Source organism: Suncus etruscus, chromosome 9 (assembly GCF_024139225.1).
Source record: "Suncus etruscus isolate mSunEtr1 chromosome 9, mSunEtr1.pri.cur, whole genome shotgun sequence".
NCBI classification, from domain to species: Eukaryota; Metazoa; Chordata; class Mammalia; order Eulipotyphla; family Soricidae; genus Suncus; species Suncus etruscus.
The window spans coordinates 6,464,959-6,491,022 of NC_064856.1; the positions used below are offsets into that span (position 1 = coordinate 6,464,959).

Genomic DNA, 26,064 nt, shown 5'->3' on the forward strand with positions numbered 1-26,064 from the left:
TTTTCTTTATAGATATTTGGGCCACACTGGGTGATGCTAAAGGGACCATATGAAATGCTGGGGATTGAACCGGGTCAGCTGTGTGCAAGCCTAAATGCCTTACTCACAGCTTGTACTGTTGCTTTGGTATCCATCAGAATTTTTTTATTTTGGACTGGAACAATTAAGTGGAGTTTTTAGTGTCTTAGGATGTTTTCAAATGTTTATAAAGTGTCTGATTAGAATAGGGTAGATTTGGGGCCGGGCGGTGGCGCTGGAGGTAAGGTGCCTGCCTTACCTGCGCTAGCCTAGGAGACGGACTGCGGTTCGATCCCCCGGCGTCCCATATGGTCCCCCAAGCCAGGAGCGACTTCTGAGCGCATAGCCAGGAGTAACCCCTGAGCGTCACCGGGTGTGGCCCAAAAAAAAAAAGAATAGGGTAGATTTGGCTACGGATTTCTCTATTCTGGTTATCTCCTCTGAGTGGCAAAGCCTAGTGGTCTTTGCTTGCTGCATTTCCTTTTTTTTTTTTTTTTTTTTTTTTTGGTTTTTGGGTCACACTCGGCAGCGCTGAGGGATTACTCCTGGATCTACGCTCAGAAGTCACTCTTGGCAGGCTCGGGGGACCATATGGGATGCCAGGATTTGAACCACCGTCCTTCTGCATGCAAGGCAAACGCCCTAACTCCATTCTATCTGTCTGGCCCCTTAGCTTGCATTTCACAATGTGTGTGTGTGTGTGTGTGTGTGTGTGTGTGTGTGTGTGTGTGTATGTGTGTGTGTGTGTCCCAATAGCAAGCTCACATCACCTTTGTCATTTTGGCATCAGTTGTTGAATGATCACATCCCTGTTGACACAAACCCTCAAACTCTTTTGCAGTTACTGGTTCGGAGTACTGGAAATGCTGGCATTGCTTGGAAAAACCCAAGTTGTGCTCCATTTCTGGCATCAGCTAGAGGAATTTTCCCATCTGGGTTAAGGGAATTAAAAGACAACAGTAATAATTTGCAATTATATAGGACTTTGTACTTATAAATGGAAGCCTTTTAAAAAAGCTTCTTTAATCCTCCAAGGCTTTCTGCATTCTAAACATTTATTTCAGTGCTTCCCGGGTCTTGCCTATAAAAACTTCCTCATCCTACTTCCCGAAATTCATTTTCGCACCCTGAGTGTCTGGACTGTCTTTTATTCCTTTATTAGGAAATAGTTCTTTGCCAGAGTCAGCTGATTTTAGAGTCTAATAAAGAAGGTCAACTTGTCACTTAACTTTTCCTAAGCCTTTTACAGGTCTCAGACATCCTGTAGTGTTTTGGGGGATCTTGGATTCTGCCTGGAGAGTCCCTATTCACATGTGGTGAGCGGCTGGCTGCCTGGGAGACATCCTGCTATGCAGCAACTTCTGCAGGGTTGAGAGCTGAAATTTTGGGGTACAAAGGGAAAGCCTGAATCATCTATGAGTATTGGAGGGAAGGAAGTGAGTTCTGTGACTGGAAATAGTGGTTCTGTCTGGTTTCTTTCTTGCTTTTTGGGCCACACCCATCTAGGTGCTTTGGGATTGCTCCCTGTGACCCAGGGAAGCCATGCAACGTTGGGGATATTCAGCTGGGCCTTTCTGCTTGCAAAGTCTGAGCTCCAGCCCTTTGCTCTTTGCCCCCTTATCTCTGGGGTGTATGATGAAAAGTGACCTTCTACCTAGGATGTGCAGGATGTCATGTAGCATCTTCGTGTTTGGCGTGAGCGCCCTGATTGAAGGTGGCCATTGAATTCAGACTCCCAAAGAACAGTTTTTTGTTAATTTTTTGGCTCCACCCAGTGGATTCAGGGTTACTCCTGAGCTCAGAAATCACTCATGGTGCTGGGAATCTAACCTGTGTTGACTGCAGACAAGGCAAGTGCCCCATCAGCTTCATTATCTCTAATCCCCAGAAACAGTTTTTTTTTTTTTTTTTTTTTTTTTTGGTTTTTGGGTCACACCCAGCAGCGCTCAGGGGTTACTCCTGGCTCTATGCTCAGAAATCGCTCTTGGCAGGCTCAGGGGACCATATAGGATGCCGGGAATCGAACCACCGTCCTTCTGCATGCAAGGCAAATGCCTTACCTCCATGCTATCTCTCCTGCCCCAGCCAGGAACAGTTTCATTCCGACATTCAGACTGCAATGCTTAAAAGTGGTGCTATATGGGGCCAGAGAGATAGCATGGAGGTAGGGCATTTACCTTGCATGCTCAAGGACAGTGGTTCAAATCCAGGCATCTTATAGTTCCCTGAGCGTTGCTGGTGTGACCCAAGAACCGAAAACCAAAAAAAAAAAAGTGGTGAACTCTCCTTGGAAATGCAAATCATTTTTGGAGGAACCACACCCAGTAATGCTCAGGGACTTCTCTTGGTTCTGTACTCAGGAATTACTCTGGGGACCATATGGGATTGAACCTGGCCAGCCGTGTACAAGGCAAGTGTCCTTACCTACAGAGCTAGCCCTTCAACCTTGGAAATAAAGTCTTCCTAGGAATATCCCCCTCTTTTTTGGGAGGAGAGGGGCACACCCGGTGGTGCTCAGGAGTTACTCCTGGCTTTGTGCTCAGAAATTGCTCCTGACAGCCTTGGAGGACCATATGGGATGCCAGGAATCGAACCCAGGTCCATCCAGGATCAGCCGCATGCAAAGCAAATACCCTACCGTTGTGCTAACTCTTCAGCCCTATCCCCCCCCTTTTTTTTGGTGCCAGGGACTAACTTGGTCTTGATAATGATCTAGATTTCTGTTCTACAGCCTTTTTACACCTGCCCTGTGGTGTTGGACTAGTGTTTTTCAACCCTTTTTGTTGTTTTTGGGTCACACCCAGCAGCATTTAGGGCTTAGCTCCTGGCTCTGCTCAATGACATTCCTGGTGGAGTTCAGGGAACCATATAAGACCCTGTGTGGTGCCAGGGATTTCACCTAAGCCAGCCAGGTGTGGGACGAGTTCTTTCCTTGTTCTATCTCTATCCCACGGTTTTTTTTTTTTTTTTTTTTTTTTTGGTTTTTGGGCCACACCCAGTGACGCTCAGGGGTTACTCCTGGCTATGCGCTCAGAAATCGCTCCTGGCTTGGGGGGGACCATATGGGACGCCGGGGGATCAAACCACAGTCTGTCCTACACCAGCGCTTGCAAGGCAGACACCTTACCTCTAGCGCCACCTTCCCGGCCCCTATCCCACGTTTTCAATTATTTTATTTTATTTTTTTTGTTTTTGTTTTTGCGCCACACCCGGCGGTGCTCAGGGGTCACTCCTGGCTGTCTGCTCAGAAATAGCTCCTGGCAGGCACGGGGGACCATATGGGACGTCGGGATTCGAACCAACCACCTTAGGTCCTGGATCTGCTGCTTGCAAGGCAAACACCTCTGTGCTATCTCTCCGGTCCCAAATGCTCACCCTATTCGGTGCACAGGAATTACTTGTTTTTTTTTTTTTGTTTTGTTTTTTGTTTTTGGGTCACACCCGGTAGCGCTCAGGGGTTACTCCTGGCTCTAAGCTCAGAAATCACTCCTGGCAGTCTCAGGGGACCATATGGGATGTTGGGATTCGAACCACCGTCCTTCTGCATGCAAGGCAAATGGCCTACCTCCATGCTATCTCTCCAGCCCCTTCTTTATGTGTTTGCTCTTTCTTTTGGGCCTAGCCAGAAAGTGCTCAGAGATTACTCTTGCCTCTGTACTCAGGAATTACTCTCAGTGGTGCTGAAGGGACAATATGATGCCTGGGTCTGCCATGTGCAAGGCAAGTACCCTGTGGTACTATTGACCTGATCTTCTTTTTTTGTTTTTGTTTTGTTTTAGGGCCACACCCGGTGACACACAGGGGCTATTCCTGGCTCTGTGTTCAGAAATCGCTCCTGGCAGGCTCAGGGGGAGCATCTGGGATGCCAGGGATCGAACCTGGGTCTATCCTGAGTCGCCCACATGCAAGGCAAACATGATCTAGCCTTTTTTCTTTTGCTCTACTTTTTGCTAGGAACCCATGTGTTCCTGATGGAACTTGGGGATCTTTCATGGACCTGCTCCCTGGCTTCCCCTAATTTTTTTCTTTTGGTTGTACCTGGTAGTGCACAGGGCTTAATCTTGACTCTGTACTCAAGTATTACTTTTGGGGGTACATGGGATGCTGGGAATTGAACGTGGGTTGTCTGTTTGCAAGGCAGATACCTTATACACTGTATGTCACTGCAGCCCGCATTGTTTCTTGTATGACTTCAGTGGGGTGGATGTTTGCAGGCCTAACATCCTAATGTATACACATCGACACAAATAAAATTTGTAAATAAATTTAGATAAGTATCTAAGTTCTAGGTAGTGTGTTGGGCATGATGTTCACAGAGTATGTAGAAAAGCATATATACTAGGGATCAGTACGGATTCAGGCTCGATTCCCCGCATCCCATATGGTCTCCCGGGCCTGCCAGGTGTGATTTCTGAGTGCAGAGCCGAGAGTAACCCCCGAGCGCTGCCGGGTGTGGCTCCAAAACCAAAATTAAAAAAAATATATACTATTTATTCTGCCTTCTCCTTCCACTCCCCTTCTTCCCATTATGATGACATCCCATTACCAGAGGTTTCCTGCATATACATACATCTGGCTGCGGTGTTCGAAGGGGTGGTGGGGGTGGGTTTGGGCAGCTTCCCTCATCAGGTTGTGATACTTGCTCCCTTGGCTATAGTTGTCACTGAGGTTGGTGCCCTTTAGTTGTGCTTGTTTACATACCAATTAAGGTTTGCAGTGCTTTTCTGGGGGGTGGGGGTTTGGACCACATCTGACTGTGCTCAGCACTTAGATATCTACTGGAGGGGCTTTGAGGAACAATGGGTGTCAGGGATAAGACTGGGATCAGCCTTATCAGGCACCTTGCCCTGGGCCTAGCACTCCATCAAGGCACATAAATTATGGTTGTGATGCTCGTGTGTGTGTTTGTTTCTGCAGTGCTCACACAATACAGAGCTTGTGAGGTTGGATTCCTGAGTATGGTGCTTGCAGTTTTTGTTGTGCTTACCTGGAGTTGGATCCTCTCTTCTTGGTGCTCACATCCACCTGCTGTGGTGCTGCAATAAGATTCTTGTGCCGTTGGGGATACAGGCAGAGGCCAGGCTCAAACATCCCGTACCACACTTAAAATAAGTGGGGAAGAGCGATTGGAATTCAGGGTCATGTTTGCCAGGCAGGTGCTTGCTGTAAACCAGTTTTCTTCTGAGGCCAGAGCAAGAGTATGGAAGGTGGGGCACTTGCCTTGCATGCAGACAATTTGGGTTCAATTCCTGCCACTCTGGTTTGGCTGCGTGCAAACCCCAGAACTCCTGAGAGTGGCCTCAAACCACACAATAAACACGTGGTATAGGTATCAAATGTATACTGAATCACTCCTACCAAATTCCAAAAAATAGATGAAAAAGCATTTGGCTTGCCCTCTTCAACCAAAAATCTTGCTAGCAACTAGACATTTCAAAGTAGTCTTAGACATCTCCAGCTTCTTCAGCAGCACCTCTGAACTCATCCATTATCTGGGCCAAATATTTGGAAGAATATTTACAGCAACTCTGAGCATCTCCAAGTGGCCAAAATACTACTCTGAGATCTAGAAACTGGATGAACGATGTCTGAGTTTCTTGAGAGGTGCCTTTTTTTGTGGGGGTCACACCCAGCAGCTCTCAGGGGTTCCTCCTGACTCTGTGCTCAGAAATCTCTCCTGGCAGGCACCGGGGACTATATAGGATGCCAGGATTCCAACCATTGTCTGTCCTTCATTGCCCTTCCGCTGTGCTATCTCTCCGGCCAGGAGAGGTGCCTTTTTATAGTCTTTTAACATCAAAGTACCTAACAGGAGGGCCAGAGAGGTAGTACAACATGTAGGTCACCTGTCTTGTACATGACTGACCTGGGTTCAATCCCAGGCACAAGCACCATCAGGAGTAATCCTTGAGTGTAGAACCAGGAGTCACCCATGAGCACTGCCAGATGTGGCCAAAACCAAAACCAAACAAAAAGGTATTTGCATACTGGTGCATTGGCTCCTAACCTGTATGGATCAGCAGTCATATAACCAAGACTAGGCTTTTCAACCTTTCTGCACCTGTGTAGAAAGTTCATGGCTCTATAGTTGAAGACTACTGCTTGCTAAACCACTCCACTATTTCTCTGGGCCTGGTATTAGTTTTTGGGTGTCATGAATGCAGCAGTGAACAGTCTGATTTCACATATGTAGGACATAAAGATTTGCTGTGAACCTTTGATTTTTCTGTGTTGCTTGCAGCCTCTTCCTGCCTTTTGGTGATTCTCAGGACTCCAGTTCTGGCTGGGATATTCCTGGTTCCTCTGGGCCTCGATGAGTTCTGTAATGGCCTTCAGTAAGGAGTTCAGTCTTGCCCTGGACCTCAGCCTTCCTGGCTGCTCAGGACCAGGCCTTTCTCTGGTCAGTGTTCAGGAAAGCAGCCTTCATTTCACCCCCAGTTCTTTCTTGAGTTTCTGCTTGAAGCAGCTTCTCTTGTGACTTTTGCCCCAGGATATCTCCCTGGGTTGCCAGTAGCGATTTCCCTTAAGAAGAGAGCTGCTGGGGCCAGCGAAATAGTATGGAGGTAAGGCATTTGCCTTTCATGCAGGTCATTGGTTCAAATCCCAGCATTCCATATGGTCCCCGAGCCTGCCAGGAGCAATTTCTGAGTGTGGAGCCAGGTGTAACCCCTGAGCGCTGCCGGGTGTGACCCAAAAAAACCAAAAAAAAAAAAAAAAAGAAGAGAGCTGCTTCTCTCATTTGCATGTGACATTTTCCAGTTGGAAAATCGTAATAAGCTAATTTTCTCAGATGAATGCAAGGGTGTTTTCATGAGAGTCACTTTCCTAGGAGCTGGAGCACTTTCCTTAAGCAGGAGAGGGGACTTGCAAAGGAGCTGACAGTAAGTCTCAAGTGGAAAGGCCAGCTGTGGGCATGGGTTGCTTATGTAATGGGTACATGAAGTCATGGTTTATTTTTTTATTTTTTTTGCGGTCGTGGGGGTGGGTAGGGCCACATCTGGCAGTGCTCAGGGACTTTCCTTATTCTCTGCTCAAGAGTACTCAAGATACCATGTACTATGCTAGGTCATCCAGCTAGAAACTGCAGCATTCAAGGCAAATGCCTTCATCCCTCTGCTCTGCTACCTCTCTGGCTCCTCAAAGTCACTGTTATTTTAACAGCTAGCAGGCAGGTGGCTGTGGTTTGCTTTTTGTCAGGGAAGTCACTGGAATTTAGTTCACTTTTCTAGTTTCAGAGATCTCTCTTTTTGGTTTTTGGGCCACACCTGGTGGTGCTCAGGGGCTACTTCTGGCTGTCTGCTCAGAAATAGCTCCTGGCAGGCACGGGGGACCATATGGGACACCGGGATTCGAACCAACCACCTTTGGTCCTGGATTGGCTGCTTGCAAGGCAAACACCGCTGTGCTATCTCTCCGGGCCCAAGAGATCTCTCTTTTATTTTGTTTTGATTTCTTTTTTGTCCACATCCAGTGGTGTTTAGGGGACCATATGGGATGTCGGGGATTGAACCTGGGTCAGTTGCATGCATGGGCACTACTATTGCTCGGCCCATCTTGACTTTTTTTTTTTTTTGCTTTTCGGGCCACACCCAGCGACACTTAGGGGTTATTCCTGTCTCTGCACTCAGATATCACTCCTGGCAGTCTTGGGGGACCATATTGATTCTAGGACTCGAACCACTGTCCATCCTGGATCAGCCGCATGCAAGGCAAACGCCCTACTGCTGTGCTATTTCTCTGGTCCCTGTCATTACATTTAAAAAAAAGAAAAAAGGATTGGCGATGACCTATGGCATGATTGACTGTTCTGCAAGTGGGAGGACACATGTTATGTCTTCAGTGCAGGCCCATATGCCAAGTGTGGTCCCAGTACCTGTTCTCTTGGGAATCCCTGGCATTGCATTAGGATACATGAAGTTATGTGTGTGGGCCCGGAGAGATAGCACAGCAGAGTTTGCCTTGCAAGCAGCCGATCCAGGACCAAAGGTGGTTGGTTCGAATCCCGGTGTCCCATATGGTCCCCCGTGCCTGCCAGGAGATATTTCTGAGCAGACAGCCAGGAGTAGTAACCCCTGAGCACCGCCGGGTGTGACCCAAAAACCAAAAAAAAAAAGGAGTTATGTGTGTGGGAGCAACTCAGTGAAAAGATATCGGATCATTACATCAGTCCTTGGTAAGCATCACAGCCTGATGCTGATAAGCATCACAGTGACACAGTGAAGGGAATGGACTCCCATTAGTACCTGTGAGCACCACAATTAAAAGCTTTTAGAGTGAGCCAGAGTGATAGCACAGGGGTATGGCATTGGCCTTACATGCTGCTGACCGGACAGACATGGGTTCGATCCCTGGCATCCTATGTGATCTCCCGAGCCTGCCAGGGGCGATTTCTGAGCACAGAGTCCCAAGTAACCCCTGGGTGCTGCTGAGTGTGGCCCCCTCAAGGAAGCTTATGAGTTCTGTGGAGCTCTGTAACCAAGTGAGTGTGAGCCCTGCAACCAGACAGACATACAGATCTTGGCAAACGCAGCTGATTATGTTTCCTCACGGCATCACGTGACAATGATGGGCATGTGAGGGAAAAGGGGGATATATAATATATGTAGCGATGACAGTCTGCGAAACATTTCTTTCTTGACAACTTTTATTATAACTGATTTACGAAGTTATTTATAATGCAGTCACTTCAGGTACTAAGTGTCAAATACCAATTTCACCACCACCAGTCTGTCTTTGCCTTCACCAGGATCCCCAGTCACCCATCCACCACCATAGCCTGCTCTAGGCAGGCACAAGTTTACTTCATGTTTGTCACAACACAAAGGCAAGTGGAATGATCCAATCTCAGATCAACACGGGCCATTGTGAAATGATTGTTAGATCTCTTCACGGTATTATTAAAGTCGGTGAATCAGGATTTACTGGACTTGGTTAGGTGCTAAGTTAACCTCTGTGCTTACTGGTTAGGTTCGCTGAGCTTGGAAGATGACTGTATAACTTTCCTGTCAGATTTCCTGTGATTCTACTGGGCTGACTCTTTTAAGGTATTGATGTGCTATGTGGCCATGAAGTTCAGGATTTATAAATCTGCATAACAAATTCAGACTATCTGAGAAGTATCGACTGCCATTATTTTCTTCTGGAGCATGGTGGAAGAACTGGGTAGTTTTTTGGTTGGGATATGATGGTGGTGGTCTTGAAGATTTTGGTTTTGTTTTTTTGGCCATGCAGGTCTTATTTCTGACTTTCAACATTTTGTTTTTGTTTTTTGGACCACACATGAGCAGTGCACAGGGCTTATTAGTGGCCAGGGATTGAAGCTGGGTGGACTGCTTACATGGCAGTTATCTTATCCACTATGCTATCTTTCTGGTTTAAGTCATTACTTTGATTTTGTTGTTTGTTTGTTTGTTTGTTTTTTTGGGCCGCACCTGGCAGCGCTCAGGGGTTACTCCTGGCTTTGCGCTCAGAAATCGTCCCTGGCAGGCTAGGGGACCATATGGGATGCCAGGGATCAAACCTGGGTTTGTCCCGGGTCAACTACATGCAAGGCAAATGCCCTATTGCTGTGCTATCACTCCAGCATTTTTTTTTTCCAGGCCACACCCGTTTGATGCTCAGGGGTTACTCCTGGCTAAGCGCTCAGAAATTGCCCCTGGCTTGGGGGGACCATATGGGACGCCAGGGGATCGAACCTAGGTCTTTCCTTGGCTAGAGCTTGCAGGCAGACACCTTACCTCTAGCGCCACCTCGCCGCCCCCACTCCAGCATTTTTTTTTATCTGTGGTGCTGCAATGGAATTTACAGTCTTCACACTTACAAGTATGGTATCACTGAGCCACTTTCTTTGACCTTTGCTCATCTATTGATAACACAGTTGATAAAGTCAGACTTTGTGCCTGGAACATTTTTGTTTAGGTTTTGGCACTACATTCAGCAGTGCTCTTGGGGTATTCCCAGGAGCTCTCCCTCCCAGCAATGCTCAGGGAACCAGGTACCTCAAAGCTGGGCCTCAAACCCAGATCTTTGTATGCAAAGCCTGCTTTCCGGCTGCCCTTCGAGCTGAGTGCCATCAAAGACATGCCTTGTTTTCAATGGTTTTCACTAAATGAATCACTCAGCTTTTAAATGATTTGGGTTCATCACCTTGACATTGACCTAGGAATTCTGTGTACTACCAAGATTGTTGATTGGGCTATTTTGTCTCTTGAATCTCATTTCCCTGAGAGATGGGCACTAGACTTTCTCCCTGCAGTCTTGAGGGTTGTTTCAGCCTGACTTTCACTTCCTCTATTGGCATATTTGTGTGTGTGTGTGTGTGTGTGTGTGTGTGTGTTTTCATTTGTATTCTAACCTGCATCTTTTTTTTATGTTGTATTCTTTTTTTTTAATTGAATCATGGAGAGAAAGTTGCAAAGTTCATGATTGAGTTTCAGTCACCCAGTGTTTCAACATCCTTCACCAGTGCACATTTCCCACCACTATTGTCCCCAGTTCTCCCCCCACCCCCCGCCCGCCCACTTCCCCATGGCTGACATTTTTCTTCTCTCTCTGGCACTGTGTTTGCAATATTTCTACTGAAGGGTATCAGAAGTATCACTTGACCTCTTTTCAGCATCCAGTTCTTGTCCATAGTGATCACTTTTTTTTTTTTTTCACCCGGCAGAGCTCAGGGGTTCCTCCTGGCTCTACGCTTAGAAATTGCTCCTGGCAGGCTCAGGGGATCATATGGGATGCCGGGATTCGAACCACCGTCCTTCTGCATGCAAGGCAAATGCCCTACCTCCATGCTATCTCTGGTCCCTAGTGATCACTTTCAACTATCACTGTCTTAGTGGACCCATTTCTGCTCTAACTCCTCTCCTCTGCTATTTGCCGCAAAGTTTCTACCATGGATCGGTCCTCCTGGCCCTCGTGTCTATTGTCTTTGGGTATTATTACCGTATGCGTGTGTGTGATAAGTGAGATCATTCTACAGCTTTCCCTCTGACTCATTTCACTTAGCATAATACTCTATATCCGTCCCTGCGTAAAGACCTGTATCTTTGCAAATACTCTTCCTCCCTCCTGCTGCGGAGTCTAGTTTTCTATTCCTCTGCTCTTCACCTGTAAAGATGGATGGATTCTGCATACAATATTGATTTGCTTTTGTGTGTGTATAAGTTCTGCTTTTTCTGCACCTGTTTCCTGACAGCTTGTGATTATGGGGCTTTAAGCTCCTGAGCTTCCTTGCCCTTTGCAGATGGAGTTGCCCCAGGACAGCAGGAAGCACCTTGAAACCCTTGAGATGTCCTAGGGCACAAGGGTGATGGTGTTGACGGATCAGATAGACATGCTTCTAGGTTCATCATGCCAAAAATAAAGACCACACAGGTGAAGGGCTTCCAGCTCTGAGCAGCGCCAGCTTTCCTGCCCATCCATCCATCCTGTCTTCAAGGCCCCACTTGAATTTTCATCTTGAATAACAAGTGTTAGCTCCAAAAACACACACACACAGTACAGACTGTTTTGACTCACTTTCCCATCGATATGTTTGCCTCACTGTGACTGTGCTGTGACTTACTGAACATACACATTAATTATCCCTGATGGCTGTGTGTTCTGATATTTACTCTTCCTATTTTTTTTTCTTTTCTTTTGGTGGGTGCTGGGAGCAAACCCAGGCCCTCCTATGCAAGCAAGGTCTGTGCTTTCTCCCTGATCCTCTATTCCGGTTTCCTGTGGGGGCAGGAGGAGGACCACAGAGGCACCACGTAACACCTTGCACTGCTTTTGCAGTTGGAAGAGATTATTTTTTTTTCAATTCATAAGCCACTCTGTGAGAAAGACAGGAAGGGACTTTTCAAACAAAGACTGACTTAAAAAACAACTTTGAGATCAAATTTCCCCCCTGCCTCAGAGGTGTTTAGGTTGTTCTTAGTCTACTCAAGGAATATAATAACTCGATATTTTTTATCACCCCACCAATAAAAGAAATGACTTATTAGCAGTCACTCCCCAGCTCCTGGCAGCCACAATTTACATGCTGTTCCTATGGATTTGCCTTATCTGGACATGATGTCAATAGAATCACAAGCTATGTGGCCTTTTTGGATTGGCTATTTATAGCGCACTTCCGATGATTCACTATAGGGTAGCTGGCATTGTTACCCTGTTTTGTTACTCAATATTCAATATTGGGAGTGGTTCTGGATTTAGCAGATGTACACAGTATTGATGCCTCCTGGGTGGAAGTGTAGTGAAGTACCTTTAGTATTTGCTTTTTCCTAATGGCTGGAAACACAAATCAGATTGTGTCATCTCTGGAGAAAGGTCTTTTCGGATCCTTTGTCCATGTACAAATTGCCGTTTCTTTTCATTTGTTGATGTTGTGAGGCTTCTTAGTGCATTCTACCTTTGAGTCCTTGTCCGACAGAATTCGCAAATGATTTTCCCTGTCTTGCAAATGGTCTATATTGAAAATAGGGAGCAAAGTTTAAAATTTATAAAAATTATTATCATTATCATTTGGGCTAAACCTGGTGGTGCTCAGGGGCTACTTAGTTGTTGTTGTTTTTTATTTTTAATTTTGGGTCACACCCAGCGATGCTCAGGGGTTATTCCTGGCACTGAACTCAGAAATCGCTCTTGGCAGGCTCAGGGGACCATATGGGATTCCGGGAATCGAACCACTTTGGTTCTGGATCTGCTGCATGCAAGGCAAATACCCTACCACTGTTCTATCTCTCCAGCCTTTAAAGGGCTCTGTGTTCAGAAATTACTTTTGGCAGGCTTGGGGGTGCAAATGGGATGCCAGGGATAGAATATAGGTCGGTCAGGTGCAAGTGCTGTGCAATATTTGATCTTTATTCCTTTTTTTTTTTTGAGTGGGAGGCACACCCAGAGGTGCTCAGGGTTTACTCCTGGCTTTGTGCTCAGAAATTGCTCCAGGGTTGGGGGACCACGTGGGATGCTGGGGATTGAGCCAGTATCCTGGGTCAGCTGCGTTCTACCACTCTGGCCTCTACTACCTGTACTTCTTTTTTTCTTTCTTTTTTTTTGAGGGGGGGGGTTGGTGGTTTTTGGGCCACACACAACATTGCTCAGGGGTTTCTAATTATTCCAGGCAGGGATCTGGGAATATTGTGTTGCTGGGGATTGAAGGTGGGTCAACGTGTGAAAGTTGAATGTGAAAAAAAAAAAAAAAGTTTTCCCTCTTATCTTGGGGTCGGGAAGGCGGCGCTAGAGATAAGGTGTCTACCTTGCAAGCGCTACCTTAGGACAGACCGAGGTTCAATCCCCCGGTGTCCCATATGGTCCCCCCAAGCCAGGAGCGATTTCTGAGCGCTTAACCAGGAGTAACCCCTGAGCGTCAAACGGGTGTGGCCCAAAAACCAAAAAGAAAAAGTAAGTTGAATGTGTAATTACCCCCACACACTGTATAGGGAGGGTTTGTAGAAGGGTAGCCATGAAGAATTAATAAACCATCAGGAGAGATTCATGGAGTCCAGTTGGCTTCTAACTTTGTAGTCTCTATGTGCCAAGCCAAACTGAAAATTTATCTTTTACCAGTACAAATTCTACCAGGCTGGAGAAGGTTGACTGAGAGACAAAAGTTACCTATCCATTGTAGCTGCCACTCACCTTTTCTATAAAATTGTTTCTGGGCTAAGCCTTCAACCTTGAGTTTGATATTAGCATCATATTTCCAGTAGACATGATTGTATCGACTGTATTATAATATCGTAATGTTTTTTTCTTAAAAAAAATGTTACCTATCCAGGTGGACTTTTACAAGTCAAAGGGCTTGGTGAAAAGAAAGAGATGGACTTGTTGGAATGCCTTTGTTTTGAGCAAAGGCAGGGTAGGCCCTAAAAGGTGAACACCTTACTTTAGACCCTCTTTTGCTTTTAGGGAAGGGGTCACACCTGTTGGTGCTCTGTAGTTACTCCTGGTTCTGCATTCAGGAATTACTCTGGGCTGTGCTCAGGGACTGACTATATGGGATGCTGAGTGTAAAATACCCCAGGCACCATATCTCCCAATTCCAGGTGAACGAGTCTGAATTGGGGTTGTGCAAGAAATAATCCAGACTAGGCTGAGGGTGAAACACATGTGGTCTGGCAGTCTTCTTAGTCTGAAGAGCCCAGCTGCCTGCCAGAATTGCCATTTTTATTGAGTACAGAGACCACCGTTGGGTGGTGCAGTAAACCCACCCAGATTTACAAGTAAAACAAATCTCTGTTTTGGGGTAAAATCCAAGTTATAAACAAACATACAAAGGAACCTGGGATGATCTTTGTTTTAGGTAATCTAAGAGCTGAGAATCAAACCTGGGTTGGTCCACGGGCCTTAACTATTAGCTGTAGCCCCTCAAGCCTCTCTCTTGTCAAATCTGGGGGGGGAAATTAATTTAATCCAGTAATCCAGTGTCACAGATTTACTCCTGTGTCACTTTTTTTTTTTTTTTTTGGTTTTTGGGTCACACCCGGCGGTGCTCAGGTGTTTCTCCTGTGTCACTTTCTAAGAATTTTATCACTTCAGATAAAGTCTTTGATCTGTTTCTTGGTATGTGGATTCTCCCTTTGACTCAGCACCATTTGTAGAAAAGACTGTTTACTCTGTTCCCACTAAGTTGTCTTTTTTTTTTTTTTTGGTTTTTGGGCCACACCCGACGGTGCTCAGGGGTTACTCCTGGCTGTCTGCTCAGAAATACCTCCTGGCAGGCACGGGGGACCATATGGGACATCGGGATTCGAACCAACCACCTTAGGTCCTGGATCAGCTGTTCGTAAAGCAAATGCTACTGTGCTATCTCTCCGGCCCACCACTAAGTTGTCTTGATATCCTTGTTGAAAATCATGAATCATAGTCACTGATACAAATATTTAGGTTAATTAATTAATTTTTTGGTCTTTGGGCCACACAGGAGTTACTCCTGAGCTCAGAAATTGCTCCTGGCTCAGGGGACAGATGGGACACCGGGACAGTCTGTTCTGGATCGGCAGCGAGCAAGACCAAACGTCCTACCACTGTGCTATTGCTCTAGCCCTGTTATTTCTGTGTAGTCAGCCTTTACATATTAGTCTGTACATATTTGTCTGTACATATTAGTGTTATATTGACTTAACTACTATAAGACTTAAGAAGACTTGATTCCTCACTTAGATTCATTCTCAAGATTGTTTTGTCTATCCGTGTTCCTTTGCGTTTCCACTGGAGTTGTAGAATCAGACTTTTAAATTTTGCCAAAAGGCCAGATGGGGATTTTAATATTGATTCCACTGAATCTGTAGCTATCCCTAAGTAGTAGTCTGACTAAGAATTACATTTGCAAGTAAAAAATTCCTTGAGACAGTTCATCTGTAGAAGCCCTGTTCTGATATTTTCCCAAGCCTGTTCTAGTCTTCTGTTCTTTCATTGTATGCCATGCCAAGGAAGGGGGCTCAGTGCATGAAAAGCCAAGTGCCTTGACTTCTGTACTCTCCCCTCTACCCCATCTTTAAAAAAAAAATTGCCAGGGCATGACTCAGGACTCGAGCACATGCCTCTTCCATGTCAGAGAACCCTGGGGTTCTCTCCCTGACACCAAAGTAAATACACTTTTTTTTAATAATTATCTTTATTTAAACACCGTGATTACAAATATTGTAGTTGTATGATTACAGTCATGTAAAGAACACTCCCCTTCACCAGTGCCACATTCCCACCACCAATTTCCTGGATCTCCCTCCTCCCCACCCCCCCCCCACCTGTACTTGAGACAGGCTTTCTACTTCCCTCATTCATTCGTATTGTTATGATAGTTTTCAGTGTAGTCATCTCTCCAACTGCACTCATCACTCTATGCGATGAGCTTCATGTCATGAGCTGCACCTACCAGCCCTCATCTCTCTTGTCTCTGAGATACTGTTAAAAATGTCTTTCATTTTTCTTTTTCTTTTTTTTTTCTCTTTTTTTGTTTTTGGGCCACACCCAGCGGTGCTCAGGGGTTCCTCCTGGCTGTCTGCTCAGAAATAGCTCCTGGCAGGCACGGGGGACCATATGGGACACCGGGATTCGAACCAACCACCTTTGGTCCTGGATTGGCTGCTTGCAAGGCAAATGCCACTGTGCTATCTCTCCGGGCCCGTCTTTCATTTTTCTTAAAACCCATAGATGAGTAAAACCATTCTGCGTCTTTCTCTCTCCCTCTGATTTACTTCACTCAGCATAATAGATTCCATGTTCATCCATGTATAGGAAATTTTTTTTTTTTTGTTTTTTGTTTTTGGGCCACACCCGGCATTGCTCAGGGGTTCCTCCTAGCTGTCTGCTCAGAAATAGCTCCTGGCAGGCACGGGGGACCATATGGGACACCGGGATTCGAACCAACCACCTTTGGTCCTGGATCGGCTGCTTGCAAGGCAAATGCCGCTGAGCTATCTCTCCGGGCCCAGGAAAATTTCTTGACTTCATCTCTCCTGATGGCTGCATAGTATTCCATTGTGTATATGTACCACAGTTTCTTTAGCCACTCATCTGTTGAAGGGCATCTTGGTTGTTTCCAGAGTCTGGCTATTGTAAATAGCTCTGCAATGAATATAGGTGTAAGGAAGGGACTTTTGTATTGTATTTTTGTGTTCCTCACGCCACTGAGATTGGCACACATCACAAAAATGGAAAACAAACAGTGCTGTCAGGGATGTGGAGAAAAAGGAACTCTTTTTCACTGCTGGTGGGAATGCCGTCTAGTACAACCTTTATGGAAAGCGATATGGAGATTCCTTCACAAACTGGAAATTGAGCTTCCATACGATCCAGCTATACCACTCCTAGGTAAATATACTTTTTGATCCTAGCCTACTGATTGAATTGACTTTTCCACCTACTCTCTTGGGCCATTATCTGTGATGTGAGGGAAACAGCCTTCAAGTTAGTTGTCCTTAGTCTTCGTTGTTGTTGTTGTGTTTTTTTGGGGGGGGGGGGGGCACTCCTGGCAGTGCTCAAGGCTTATTCCTGGCTCTACACTCAGGAATCACTCCTGGCAGGCCCAAGGGACCATATGTGTAATGGTTCCAAATGTGGTATTCCCACCTAGGGAAAGCTGGTCTGAGAGTGAAATATGCTTGGCCAAGTAGCATTTTGTCTCGGCAAGTTGAGAGAGAGCAGGCTGCTTGCCAGACTGCAGTTTTTAATGAGGACAGAGACCCCTCCTGGACAGAGGCCTATCCTGAGCTAGTCTTACCTAGGTTGGCTTGATACATGCGAGTAGGAAAATCTCGTAAAACCAAGTTGTAAACAAACAGATGCAAAGAAACCAGGGATGGGCCCGGAGAGATAGCACAGCCACGTTTGCCTTGCAAGCAGCCGATCCAGGACCAAAGGTAGTTGGTTCGAATCCCGGTGTCCCATATGGTCCCCCGTGCCTGCCAGGGGCTATTTCTGAGCAGACAGCCAGGAGTAACCCCTGAGCACTGCCGGGTGTGGCCCCAAAAAAAAAAAAACAACCAAAAAACAAACAAACAAAGAAACCAGGGATGATCTTCGTTTTGGGTGGAACCAAGTTGTAAGTTTTAAATTAACAATATGGGATGTTGGGGATCAAACCTGAGTTGGTTACCTGCAAGGCAAATACCCTACCCACTATCCTTGCTCTTAAAGGTCAGTTTAAGAAGACTTAGATTAACTGGTCTCTCAAGTTGATCAGAGTACAAGTTGAGCATTGGTGCCACCAGACCCTCTATGACACTCGAGCCCAAACACATCTCTTTGCCGCTTATGCAGCCCTTGCACGGGACGGAACATGTTGAACCTGTTGGAAATGCTCACCCTGGTAGTCAGTCCTGTGTGAAAGAAAGTCAATCTCCTTGAAGAATATAAAGGTCTGTTCGTGCATTTTCTCTTAGTAGGATCATTGATGTTGGTCTCTTAAGAAACAGATGTCGGGCCCGGAGAGATAGCACAGCGGCGTTTGCCTTGCAAGCAGCCAATCCAGGACCAAAGGTGGTTGGTTCGAATCCCGGTGTCCCATATGGTCCCCCGTGCCTGCCAGGAGCTATTTCTGAGCAGACAGCCAGGAGGAACCCCTGAGCACCGCCGGGTGTGATCCAAACAAACAAACAAACAAAAAAACAAAAACAAACAAACAAACAAAGAAACAGATATCACTGTTTACTTTCTATGTGCCCCTGATCTGTAGAAAGTCAGAAGCCTGCGCTTCCCAGAGAGCTTGTCATCTCAGGAAGATTTAGGTCCTCTGACTTTTGCTTTCGGAAAAGAAATGATTTGAGAAGCAGAGGCAGGAAAATCACAGCTACTGTGGTGGTAGCCTGAGAAAGGGCAGTATTGCTGGAGAATTTCAATAGAAGTATATGGGGCCGGAGCGATGGCCCAGCGCCTTGCACGTGGCTGACCCAGGACGGATCTTGGTTCGATCCCTGGTGTCCCATATGGTCCCCCAAGCCAGGAGCGATTTCTGAGCGCAAGCCAGGACTAATCCCTGAACATTACCGGGTGTGACCCAAAAATCCCAAAACAAAACAAAAAAACTTAAAAAATAAAGAAGTATATGAACCTTTGGGCCAGAATTAGGATTAGGATTATTGGCAAAATACCTGGAGGTGAATTGGTGTCCTGTCTTAAAGATATAGGCTCGGGGCCTGAGAGATAGCCTGGAGGTAAGGCGTCTGCCTTCCAGGCAGAAGGACGTGGATCCCGGCATTCCATATGGTTCCTCATGCCTGCCAGGGGTGATTTCTGAGCGTAGAGCCAGGAGTAACCCTGAGCCACTGCCGGGTGTGACTTCCCCACAAAAAAAAAAAAAAAACAAAAAAAAAAACCAAAAACAAAAAACAAACCAAAAAAAAATATATATATATATAGCTCAGCAATAGAATATTTGCCTTGCTTGCAGCTGCCCTGAAATGGACCTGGGATCAATCTCTGGCATCCCATATGGTCCCTCTATCCTTCCAGGAGCACTGGGCCAGGAGTAACTTTTGAGCATAGCCAGATGTGGCTCCAAAACAAACAAACAGGGGCCGGAGAGATAGCATGGAGGTGAGGCGTTTGCCTTGCATGCAGAAGGTCGGTGGTTTGAATCCCAGCATCCCATATGGTCATCCGAGCCTGCCAGGAGCAATTTCTTTTTCCTTTTATTTTGGTATTTGGGACCCCTCCCTCCCTCTCTCCCTCTCTCCCTCCCTCCTTCCCTCTCTCCCTCTCTCCCTCCCTCCTTCCCTCCCTCCCTCCTTCCTTCCCTCCCTCCCTCCCTCCCTTCCTTCCTTCCTTCCTTCCTTCCTTCCTTCCTTCCTTCCTTCCTTCCTTCCTTCCTTCCTTCCTTCCTTCCTTCTTACCTCCCTCCCTCTTTCCCTCCCTCCCTTCCTTCCTTCTTACCTCCCTCCCTCTTTCCTTCCTTCCCTCCCTTTCTTCCTTTCTTCTTTCCTTCTTGCTTCCCTCCCTCTTTCCTTCCCTCCCTCCCTCCCTTCCTCCCTCCTTTCCTTCCGCCTTCCCTTCCTTCCTTCCTTCCTTCCTTCCTTCCTTCCTTCCTTCCTTCCTTCCTTCCTTCCTTCCTTCCTCCCCCCTCCCTCCTTCCTCATGCCCTCCCTCCCTCATTTCCTCCCTCTCCTCCCTCCCTCCCTCCCTCCCTCCTTCCTTCCTTCCTTCCTTCTTTCCTTCCTTCCCTCCCTCCCTCCCTCCCTCCCTCCCTCCCTCCCTCCCTCCTTCCTCCCTCCCTCCCTCCTTCCTTCCTTCCTTCCTTCCTTCCTTCCTTCCTTCCTTCCTTCCTTCTTTCCTTCCTTCCTTCCTTCCTTCCTTCCTTCCCTTCCTCCCTCCCTCCTTCCCTCCCTCCATCTCACCCATCTTTCCTTTCCCTCCCTTCCATGGCTCTGCATTCGGAATACTCCCAGTGAAGCTCAAGGAATCACACAGGATGCTGAGGATCAAATCCAGGTTGGCCACATGCGGGGCACTTGCCCTACTCATTGAACTATTCTTCAGCCCCATGACCTTGATTTTCTTGACCTGTTTTGTAGTGTGGAACTAAACATGTGAAGTGAAAGTTCACTTTTTTTTTCTTTTGGTTTGTACTCTTTGTACTCTTTGGTGGTGCTTAGGGGCTACTCCCACTTCCACATCGGGACTTCTGGTTTTGCTTGGGACTCAAACCAGTATGCAAAGCTAACGCTTAGTCCTTTGAGGTCTCAGACACCTCTTCAAATGATTTTTTGGGGGGAGGGGCAACACCCAGCAGTGCTAAGTGCTAATCTTAGCTCTGCCTTCAGAGATCATGCCCAGCAGGGCCCTGGTAACACCAGGCATCAAACCAAGTTAGTCATATGCATAACAAGTACTATATACCCCCATATCGCCCCATTGGCTACAAAATTTCTATAAGGATGGAAATATTCTTCCACAGCATCTGCTGTGCTATTATTATTCTGGCCTCCTGATGTCAGTTTTAAAAATGTTCTTTTTTATTTTTATTTTTTTTTTGGTTTTTGGGTCACACCCGGCTTTGCTCAGTGGTTACTCCTGGCTGTCTGCTCAGAAATAGCTCCTGGCAGGCACGGGGGACCCTATGGGACACCGGGATTCGAACCAACCACCTTTGGTCCTGGATCGGCTGCTTGCAAGGCAAACGCCGTTGTGCTATCTCTCCGGGCCCTTAAAAATGTTCTTGAGCCCAGGGCTGGAGAGGCAGCAGTGGGTAAGGCACCCGCTCTGTGTGTGGTGGACCCAGGTTTGATCTCTGGCATCCTATAAGGTTTCTGGAGCATCTCCAGGAGTGATTTGTAAATACAGAGCCAGGAGTAACTTGAACATTGCCAGGTGTGACTCCAAACCAACCAACCAACCAACCAACCAACCAACCAACCAACCAACCAACAACCGAACAACCCAAAGAACAAACTCTTAAGGCAGAGAGAAACTATATGAGGCTCAGGAAGTTGCCTTGTTGCTGAGTCAGGTTTGATTTCCAGCACTACATATCCCTGACAATACCGAGGTTCAAAACAACCAAACTGAAAAACAAAGAAAGGAGCCGTCCATAACTTTTTCTAGGGAATATCCTTGCAACTTGACATAGGGTTTATGTCTTTCATTTATTTTTTATTTATTTTTTATTTATTTATTTTTTTGGTTTTTGGGCCACACCCGGTGACGCTCAGGAGTTACTCCTGGCTATGCGCTCCGAAGTCACTCCTGGCTTGGGGGACCATATGGGACACCGGGGGATCGAACCGCGGTCCGTCCAAGGCTAGCGCAGGCAAGGCTACCTTACCTTTAGCGCCACCGCCCGGCCCCATGTCTTTCATTTATAAGGTGCTCTTATAGATGAAAAGGATGGGCCAGAGCAATAGCTCAGTGGTAGGGTATTTACCTTGCATGCAGCTGACCTAGGATAGACCCTAGTTTGATTTCTGGCATCCCATATGGTCTCCCGAGCCTGCCAGGAGCAATTTCTGAGCACAGAGCTAGGAGTAAAGTGAGTGTTGCCGGGTGTGGGCCAACACACACAGACACACAGACACACAGACACAGACACACACACACACACACACACACACACACACACACGAAGCATAGAAAATGTCTATAAAAAAGCCAAGGCTGGGCTTGAGAGATATAGCTGGATGCATGCAGGAGTCATGGGTTTGATATATAGTACCGTATGTTTCCTCAACATTGCTTGGCATGACTGCAGAAATAAAAACCATTTTAAGACATGGTCGTTCGTTGCATTAAGAAAATCGAGAATTGGGGGCCAAAGAGATAGCATGGAGGTAAGGCATTTGCCTTGCATGCAGAAGGATGGTGATTCGAATCCTGGCATCCCATATGGTCCCCTGTGCTTGCCAGGGGCGATTTCTGAGCACTGAGCCAGGAGTAACCTCTGAGTACTGTCAGGTGTGACCCAAAAAACAAACAAACAAAAAAAAAATCAAGAATTGGGGCCAGAGTGGTGGCGCAAGTGGTAGGCGTGCAATAGCCTAGGACTGTGGTTCAATTCCCGGGCATCCAATATGGTCCCCCAAGCCAGGAGCGATTTCTGAGTGCAAAGCCAGAGTAACTACTGTCACCAGGTGACACCAGGTGTGGCCCAAAAACAAAACAAACAAACAACCCCCCCCCAAAAAAAAGAAAAGAAAAGAAAATCGAGAATTGGCAAGTGACAGTAACATGTGCTTTCTTGTATACTTTTCCTGAAAAGAATAGGAGGATTTGTTTTCCATTTCTTATTTGGGAAGGTTAGAGCAGTATTCAGCCTTTTCACACCTGTAGATCTGCATTCAGCAGTTTACATTTTTTTAAATAGAACTTTTATATATTTATTTATTTACTTACTTATTTAGATTTTGGGCTGTTGCAAGTCAGCCGCTGAAGAGGTTGACTGATGGAGGGATGGAGGATGAGGCCTTTTTCTTCCAGCTCGGAGCACGCGTCTGCCACCCTGTCTAGCCGACGGTTCTGAGGTGAAACGGCGGGTAAACAGCTCGCAGACAGTCAGGCTTGTGGAAATAATTAGCTTTTTTTTTTTTTTTTTTTTTTTGGTTTTTGGGTCACACCTGGCAGTGCTCAGGGGTTACTCCTGGCTGTCTGCTCAGAAATAGCTCCTGGCAGGCACGGGGGACCATATGGGACACTGGGATTCGAACCAACCACCTTTGATCCTGGACCGGCTGCTTGCAAGGCAAACACCGCTGTGCTATCTCTCCGGGCCCGGAAATATTAGCTTTATTCGGTGGACAAGACTGAAGTCCAAAGACTCAGCCTCAGTTCCAGCAAAAAAGCCCCGGCCTTTCACAGACCCTTGTTTTTATCCCCATGAATCAGGTACCACCCAATGGTGGGATCAGATACCAACCAATGGTGGAAGCAGAATCAGGTACCACCCTAGGGTGGGGGCAGAATGCCAGGTCACACCCTAGGGTAGGGCACAATCACCAATCAGGTTAGGGTGAGTAACATAGTAATCCCCTAAAATATTTACATACACAACATTGGGCCATGATTAAGTCTATTCCTGCTTCTGCTCAGGAGTGACCTCTGTTGGAACCCAGGGGACCTTAGTTAATGCCTCGGATTCAAATCCCAGTTTGCATGCACAAGTAAGTGCCTTAACCCTGTATGACCTATCTGGCCTCAGTGGACCAGCAGTTGTAACCAAGGTGGAAGACCTTTTCAGCCTCACTACACCTGTGGTCCAACTCCAGTCCATAGGAAGGTGGTTGAAGATTTCTTTTTACCTGTGAATTTGTCTGAGCCTGGCAACACTGCTTTCGGAAGTTTCCCTGCTGTTATTTCTTGAGGTTTTCGAAGCAAACAAACAACATTTTATAAAAGTGCCTGTGTGGGCAGGAGCGTTTGCCTCGCATGTGGCCGACCCACGGCTGACCCAGATTCGACCCAGCATCCTATTCAGTCCCCTGAGCCTGCCAGGAGTGATTTCTCAGCACAGAGCCAGGAGTAACCCCTGAGCACTGACAAGTGTGGCCAAACAAGAAATGTGACTGATATATTCAGTTACATTTATGGGCTGCTGTGTATGTGGGTGTGTGTGTGGGGGTTGGGTGGGTGTTGAATGTGTTTGCTTTTGTTAGGTTTGTTTGTAATTTTGTTTGTTTTTGTTTATATATATTGCTATGCTTTCTTTGGCCTGCTCAGGGTTCACTCAACTGACTGTTCTGGAACTTTTTGTAATGCCAAGGATCAAATCTGGTCAGCTGAATGCAAGCAAAGTACACTAACATGTGTATTACTTCTTTGGTCCCCTTATCAGTGTTTTTGACAAGCTCAGGGATTATATGGGATCCCAGAGATGGAACCCTGGTCAACAGCTTGCAAGGCAAAGCCTCCTACGTGGGCGGTTGACTGGGTGTTATTGACCCTGGGGTTGTAATGTCTGTTTCTGCAATAGGGAATTACTAGTTAATAAGTTAATTTGGCTCATAGAAACAGCAAAATAAATAAATAAATAAATGAAGGTAATTTGGGGGCTGGAGCAATAGTGCAGTGGTACGGTGTCTGCCTTGCACACAGCTGACATAGGACGGACCTTGGCGTCCCATATGGTCCCCCAAGCCAGGGGGTAGAGCCAGGAGTAACCCCTGAGCATCACTGGGTGTGGCCCAAAAACATCAACAACTACAACAAAAAGGTAGTTCTATTCATATATTCTCATTTTATATATTCTCATAAATAGAACGCTGAATTTTTTTTTACTAAGAAATTAATTTAGGGGCTGGGCGGTGGCGTTAAAGGTAAGGTGCCTGCCTTGCCTGCACTAGCCTTGGACGGACCGCGGTTCGATCCCCCGGTGTCCCATATGGTCCCCCAAGCCAGGAGCAACTTCTGAGCGCATAGTCAGGAGTAACCCCTGAGCGTTACCGGGTGTGGCCCAAAAACCAAAAAAAAAAAAAAAAAAAAAAAGAAATTAATTTAGCTGAAAGCCATAGCATATAACCTATCTTCCCCTTCAATAAGTACTGTCAAGAGTTCTTTTTAAATTTTGTCTTTTTGGGGGCGCGCGCGCGTGCGAGTGTGTGTGTGTGTGTGTGTGTGTGTGTGTGTGTGTGTGCGTGCGCGTGTGTGTGTAAGGGATGAGGGTGGCAGGGTGGGGGATAGAACTGAAGATTCTAGGCAAACACCTTATGAAGTGTGCTTTCACTGGCCCCATGAAAAAAAATTAAAAATTATTTTTAGGTATTTAAAGAAATTACCAAAGAAGCACATAGATGTTGAAAAATAGATATACTCTGAGAACTATATAAAGCACACTTTGAAGTCATACTACCACTGTCTGTCTCTGTCTCTTTGTCTCTGTCTCTCTGTCTTTCCTTCCCTCCCCTCTGCTCCGCTCCACTGGTTTTTGGGCCACACACAGTGATGCTAGGGGTCACTCCGGGGATGCTCAGCCATGTGCAAGGCAAACACCCTCCTTTCTGTACTGTCACACGATCTCTTAACACCCCATACTTGAAGGCAGTTTGATGCTTTTCCTTTCCAATCTGCTGCTCGGATAACAAATACGGACTCAACAGTGACACTGCAATACAAGGGGGATTATGCTATACATATTGTGCAACGTATAATTTCTTAAGAGCGGCGCATGCTTGACTGAAAGCAAACTGTTTGTTTGACCTTTTGTTTTTCCATTCTTTCCGTTCTTACACACTAATCCTCATCGATGGCTGTTGGCCCTCTCTGCATACATTTTTAATAAATGTAGATTAAAATAGCTGTGTGGCTATGGAGATCCTATTTTGGGATAATGCCTTTTCATTTCGGGCTGTGCGTGCAGAACGTTTCCGAAAGAGAAAAACAATTTCTCTGTTTCACAATTTAATCACTTAAAATGAGTAATCTTATTTGTTGCCCACAGCAGGAGACCACTGTTAATTTTCTGAAATGGAAACTACAGGCTGACTACAGGCTTGTTATTGCTTGCGCTGCCTTCCCCCATCCCTCAAAAGCCAACACAAGCAAAAGTAAACCCCCATACCCAACACAAGATCGCCTCTTGTTTTACTGGGCTGGTTCTGGCGACCTGGCATTTCGGTTCTTGCTCTCTTCTGGCCCTGAGGCTAGATAGAGGTGGTGGGGTGCTGAGGACACCCTAGATTCTAGGGCCTAGAACAAACAGTGGGATCAAAAGAGTCACAGCAGGGCCGGAGAGATAGCACAGCGGCACTTGCCTTGCAAGCAGCCGACCCAGGACCTAAGGTGGTTGGTTTGAATCCCGGCATCCCATATGGTCCCCGTGCCTGCCAGGAGCTATTTCTGAGCAGATAGCCAGGAGTAACCCCTGAGCACCAATGGGTGTGGGCCAAAAACCAAAAAAAAAAAAAAAAAAAAAAAAAGTCACAGCACAGGTATTTTCCAGTGATCACTTTGCTGATATCTGCCTAACCTGTCTTCACCCCCTGTACTGCCTTCTTGGTGGAGGTGGCTGCCTGAGACTGAGAAATCTCTTGTGATTAAGATTTGGGTGCTTGGTATTGTGAAACCCTCTTCATAGGTGTAGCCATCTATACAATGAAGATGCATTTTATATTTAATAAACAATAAAGTGAGCAACTTGTG

At 46.4% G+C, this 26,064-nt stretch overlaps 1 protein-coding gene across 1 annotated transcript in view; it reads left to right on the forward strand.

Moving 5' to 3' along the window:
- TMEM230 (transmembrane protein 230) overlaps positions 1–26,064 on the forward strand; it is a 768,807-nt gene that overhangs the window by 108,078 nt on the left and 634,665 nt on the right. The window lies entirely within an intron of this gene.